We start from the raw sequence: 6420 nt of genomic DNA, 5'->3' as shown, positions 1-6420 counted from the left end.
AGAGCCCATTTCCTGGTTCATGACTGCCATTTTCCTTCTGTGTTCTCACAGGGTGGAAGGGGAGAGAAAGTTCTGGGGGTCTTTCTCATAAGGATACTAATCCCGTTCATCAGGGCCCCAACCTCATGACCTCAGCACTTCCCAAAGGTTCCACCTACAAATACCATCCCACCAGCAATTAGATTTCAACATTAATTTTTTGGGGACACACTATTCAGTCTATGGCAAATGTATAGCAGCCTTGTCTGGCCTCCTCAGACATCTTTGTTCTCTCTTCTGCAAAAGGCCTTAACAGGAATTTGGGGTTTTAAAATTTTTACATATTTTGATTAATGGCCATGTGCCCAGAAATACTTCATTCTTAATCTAAAATTATTGTGTATATGCACACATGTGCATGCTCTCACACATGTATACAAACCAAGCGGAGGTTTCACCTTTCCTTTAAATATATTTGGCTAAAGTCAACAGGACCATCCTGCTGTCTGAGGTAAAATCCAGTCTAAGTTCGCTTTCAATCAATCTATGCATTTGTTTCCGTAATGCCTCTCAGTTCTACTCACTCACATCTTTGTCTTTTCACAGTAGATCTTTGGAGTGTTGCTACTTAGTTAAAAAGCAATGTTTAATAAGCTTTACTGTTTTAATACAGTTACCAGGTAAAAGCTCAGTATGTGTCTGTTGGTGAGAATTTATAGACCTGGTTTGACAACTCTGCCCCTCCACAATGTGTACATATTTTATAATGTGTTATTGGATTCTGGCTTATTTTACAGCATAAATGCATTGATTAGGTTACATTAAGGTTCTGTGTTCACATGCAACCATAGAGTTTTATTTTCCTGTAAGTATAAACCCTCTGATAAACATAATGTATCCTTCATTTAAGTGTGACATTTTCCTGCTTCTCTTCCACCTTGTCTGACCTTTTACATATCCACTGAATACTGTTCTGCTGTGGGACATGTACAGCCCTTCCCATGGCATGATGAATCTAATCAAAAGTGTGTCTTCAGAGAACATGGAAATATTGATGCTGCTGTTCAAGGAGGATCAGGGTGGCTCAGAAAGCTGGAGGAAAGAAGGAATTAGGGAGGATAGGCCATTCTGAGGTGCGTATGTCACTAGGAATATGACCTGAGTAATTTATCTTATAGTCGCAATCCAACAAACATAGCTTCCAGGGAACCATATTTAAAACACTCTTTATCCTTCTGGGTGAAGAACAGAAGAGTCCAGAAACTGCCATATGAAGAACAAGGAAACTGCTGAGGAGCTCCCTCTCTTCCTTCCCTCTAGCTACATACACACACACATACACACACACACACATACACACAGACAGACACATGCACAAATGGCTAACAGAAAAGGAGGGAGAAAACTGGTCTTGGGTTGTTCCTGGGCACAAGTTAGTGTCAAAGTGGGGAAGTGCAAAAGGACCAAGTTTAGCATTATAATGATTGCATGTAATTTGTATGTGGACTTGCCCACTAAGAGAATGAATGGGCTCAGGAACTCTGGGGCACCAGTGCTTCCACAGGAACCACTGATGTACTTCTCTATTGGAGGATAAAATCGGCCAAGGTCATTGGATCTTGGCACTGGCTTTACTTTAGAATCACCTGGAGAATCTCTTTGAATTCAAGATTCCTGGACCCTACTTCAGACTTACTCATCTGAAGATCCCAGGGAATCGCTTCTCGGCCTTTTGGCTAAGATCAAGCGTGAAGATCCCAGGGAAAGTCCTTAATATATGTTCTGTCCTAAACTCTACAGGTGGCTCAGATGTGCACCAGCAGTGGGTAGCACTTGGAACATAGAACTCTCAGATGCCATTTCAAATTGAACTTCTACCCATGTATCCACAGTGACTGCAACAGCAGTAACAATCATAAAAATAATACCTTTGTGATCAGATATCTGTTCCTCTTCCCACATTTACGCTTTGCTTTCCTCCATCTTAGATTCACTTTCAGCCAGGATCTCTCCAAGGGATGATAAGCTGACAACTAACACATGGTTCCTCCAAGTAATACTCATTTGCCAAAATCTTAGATTTCCCATAATAGGAATAGAAACATGAAACTAAGCTGGAAGGAATTTTTAAAGAATTATGAGCTGCTAACCTGAGAATAGTACAAGGTAAATTAAGTTTGGTTTAGATACAATGACAAGCATGGTGTCACTAAAAGGCATCACACCTGGAATATTCTACTATGGGTATATGCAAACATTCCTTTCCAGGAATCTCTGGAAACCAGGTGGGATCCTACACATCCAAGAGGACTGAGTCTTATCTACAGGTCAGAGACTCTTACCACCCTTAATTTTGTATTAACTTTCAACCCCCAAATGCATCTGCAACTCCAACATCTTTCTCAGGTCTAGCTTCAGTGTCTCTCTGGGATAGGGTGTGTATGTACCTAGTGGCAAGGGGTTGTAATAGTGGTGTGGCCCAAGGTGTGGCTTCAATTTTCATAAAGAACCTTCATTGTCATGGTTTTCTTTGAAACCAGGATACAGGAAGAGGATTGGACTTTTGTAGTTGTTTCATTCATTCTTTAGTTTATTACTTAACTTCCTTCTCTAGAATGAGAGAGTTAAATTTGTTTGATTAGTTCAAGGATGTATATCCAATACCTATAACTTTTGTTGAATGCATAAATCAGAAAAGTAATTGGTTTGAAAACTGGAAACAGTAGGGAGATTCATGGCCAAATTATAGATGTTGCTTACTTTCTAGGCAGAGACTTTGCACGCACTTGGTCCACCTGACCAAGCACAAGGTGTCTCTCTTCCCTTCTGGGGAGAGAAACTCTGGCAGGTGATTCTCAGAATGATGAATACCAAAAAAAGTCTGCAAGCTGTGCTTGCCTTGGGAAAAGGTCATTTTTTTGAGGTCTTTAACTTCAACAAAGTCACAGACCAGTGAATACCATCCTGCCAGGGGCTGGGAAGGTGTGAGTGTTATGCAAAGTGTGAAGGGCTGTTCACTACACAGAATATCTAGATGTTCCATGGGAGTGTCCAAGAAACTCCATGTTGTGAAATCAGGGAACCAAAGACAGATGCTTAGTGGTATCAGTAGAACAAGATCAACCAATTAGAAGCCTTTCAATCTCTTCCTTTTGCTACATTCTTCTTCTTTCTGTTTTTCCTCCTCCTCCTTCCTGTCCCCCACTCCCTCCTTCCTTCTCTTCTTTTTCAGGAAAAAACATGCTTATTGTCTGGAAATATATATTTAAAAATTCCTCACAAAAGATGTTATTCTCTCATTTCCCCATCTTCTTCCTCTTCTTCAACATCCCTGATACAAAGGACACGATTACATCTTATTAAAACTTCACCCAAATGTCCAGACAATGCTTCATCTATGTATTCTTCTGTGTTTGCAACCTGCATGTTCATATAGCTATAGATACCAGGTCACTTTGTACTCCATTCCTCACTTGAATTTCACCATACTGGCTTTCCCATGAATCCCTGAGGAAAGTTTTGGGATCGAGGAGCAAACTCATCTCAACTACAAGCAAATGTTGTGGGCCACTCAGCACCAGCCCAGCTGTCGTCTGTCTCTCAAGACAGGAGTAGCTATAGCTGGGCACAAATCCTCGTTTTACTTTCTCATTTATCTGTATTAGTAAAGTTTTCTTCTTTGGACATATCAGTGTTGCAAATGAAAAATATTTTATTGCTTTTTCCTATAAAAATTCCGATTTATTGAAACTACCTCTCCATTTCTAAGCTTGTATTTGACAGAGAATGCTCTGTGTTCATGAGAATCAGTTGCAGGAGTGATCTAGGTGGTGGTCTGAGAGCCAGGAAGGGGTAGTTTGGAGTCACCATTCCACTGGTAACCTGTCCTCCCTGGGAGCTGCCAAGCGGCCTTCACTGCACCAGCACAAATTATTTTTGGATTCAACATTCTATTATTCACACTTAAACAAGAGACAATTGAATGAACATCTTGAAATTTTAAAAGAATTTCTTTTGCCACCTACCATCTAAACATGACAGACCAAATCTTCCAAAGAGTTTTCAACACCCACAGCCTGGCAACTAAGAGTAGGAAAAAAAACTCATGCACAATATACACTTTCAAAAAGTATTTTTAGTTTCTTCCATGAAGTGACATTTTCTTTTACTCTTCTTAAAAACATTTAACTGTCAGCAATGGTTCATGTCTGGTAAGTGCTATAATTCCTATGAACAATTTGCTTAGTTCTTCAAGACAATGGACAGCTTCATTAATTTGTTTGCCCAAGTTACAGCAGGCTCAGAGCATTTGGTGTGGTTGTGAAACAATGGAAGTTTACCAAGGGGAGTGGTAGTATCTGCTCTTCTAGAACAAATAGAGGCCAAGTCTTGATCTGGAATAGGATAGACTTAGATCTAGCCAAGTTCATGTATTTGAGATATATTAGTGTCCTTGGTGGGGGAATGGCAGATCCAAAGTGGGTAATTTGAAGGTAGTTTTAAAAATGGATTACTTACAATGGTGAGGGTAGTGTTTGGGGAGCTAGTATGGAAATTCCCAGGGCTAGCAACAGCAGGGAGTCGCCATACCTGGGCCTTAGATGGAACAGTTATAGAAATGCAGAAAAAGTAGCTATATAAAGAGAACCTCCTAGTCCAGACCTCACTCTCTTGCCAACCTTCCAGTCTCCTGCCACTGTGTCTCATTGGCCGAATCTTTCAGAAGTCAGATAACAAAGGGACACATTGATTTGGCCTCCTAGGGCAGAATGTAGAAGGGAGGACAATGGATTCCGGGGCAAAGAGAAGATATTAGTAGACGGAAATTGAGGGAGGCTAGGGTAATCAAATGAATGCTCTTATTCATCTCTTTGTTCATTCTTTCATTCATCAAACATACATTAGTTAAGCACCTTCTGTACGTGAAAACACTTTGGAAAAGACAGGTGAAGGATGAGAAGTTGTCTCTTCTTTCATGGAGCTTTTATTTTTTATTGAATGTTCAAACAAGACATACCTATGTGGAATTTCATAAGACAAAATCTCACTGAGAGTAATAGTATGGCAGAGAGTATCAGAGGTGGGGCAGTCAGTGTGGGTGCTGAGGGAAGGTAGGCTCCGGGGAAACATAAGAGGATTTTAACAGGGCTTTGTGGGACTCAAGGAAGAGTCTCAAATCCTTTAGTCTTCACCTCAGTACCTCTATGGAGCAATGGACTGGACTGGCCTTGTGATTTCTCCATGAATTCTAGGACTACATAAAAACTAAATATATGTACCATTTTTTTTTTAACTGAGTACTTACAATCAGTTATTTCATATGTAATATCTCATGGAAGCCCTACAATGAGTGCTAAAATGAGTGTTATTTTTCATATTTTACATATGAAAATAAATGAAATTCCAAGAGGTGGAGTGACTTATCTAATGTCAGACACCTGGTGTTAGAGAAACTGGGATTCAAAGCTAGGCATTTCTGACATAAAATTCTAAGCTACTAATCTCTTTAAATAATGACAATAAGGAACTCAGCAGTGGTGCCTGCCTTGGGTATAAACATTGTCCTGGTAACACCCTTGTGTTTTCTCAGATAACTGGTAGTTAGAACTTTCTCCCTCTTTTAAGAAGCTGCTTGACTTATAATAGGTTGTGTTTTCAAAAGTGCTGCCTGCACTTAGTGACAGTATGGGCCTCTAAGGAAGTCTGAACGGAAGTGCTTTTGTTGTATCTTTCCTATGGAAAACCATCTAATGACTTCTCATTATGCTTGGAATTAATTCTTTGAACTATTTGGGCAAATGATCTGGCTTCTCCTACGTCTGATTTGATTTCTTACTATCCATCACTTACTCACTCTGCTCCAGCCACACTGGCTTTCTTTCTCGTCTTTGAATAAGCTTTGCTCTTCTCACCATAGGTTATTTACCCTAGGTGTTCTCTCTGTTTAGAATCTTCTCCCCACAAGTCTTCACAAACTGGCTCCTTTTGTTAGTCAGTCTCAACAGAAATGTCAGATTCCTTTTCTGACCATGTCTCATAATGCCCTCCTACTCAATCTATAGAACATCATCTTGTTTTATGATCACTGTAACACTCACCTTGTTGGTTTATTTACCCTCTGTCCACAAAAGACTTGGAAACTTTCCCTGCCTTATGCAATGCTAGATAACCCCATGTCTTGGATAGTGTCTGGATCCTTAAATCTTTGCAAATGAATGAATAAACTCATGGAGATGAGCCCTCGTTCAGAAAGAAAAGTAGTAACGGTATGGTATATTTATTCATTATTTAATATCACCTATCTCTCAGGTATTATTTCTATTTATATTTCAAGATGAGAAAAATGACATTTAGAGATGCTCAAGGTCACCCAAGCAATAGAGCAGGACTACACTCACCTTTAGACTCAAGCTCTATTGAGCTTTCAAAGCCACTACACAT

The 6420-nt window shown here is 39.9% G+C and overlaps 1 pseudogene; it reads right to left on the bottom strand.

Annotated features, from left to right (window-relative positions):
- Positions 1-3267: 3267 nt before the first annotated feature.
- On the bottom strand, positions 3268-3521 carry LOC116858776 (annotated as a pseudogene).
- Between the last annotated feature and the right edge of the window lie 2899 nt (positions 3522-6420).

This window comes from Lontra canadensis, unplaced genomic scaffold (assembly GCF_010015895.1).
Source record: "Lontra canadensis isolate GAN:19392208 unplaced genomic scaffold, GSC_riverotter_1.0 scaffold4, whole genome shotgun sequence".
NCBI lineage: Eukaryota > Metazoa > Chordata > Mammalia > Carnivora > Mustelidae > Lontra > Lontra canadensis.
Note: the sequence above shows the minus strand (reverse complement) of the source record. Positions and strands in the feature narration are given on the sequence as shown.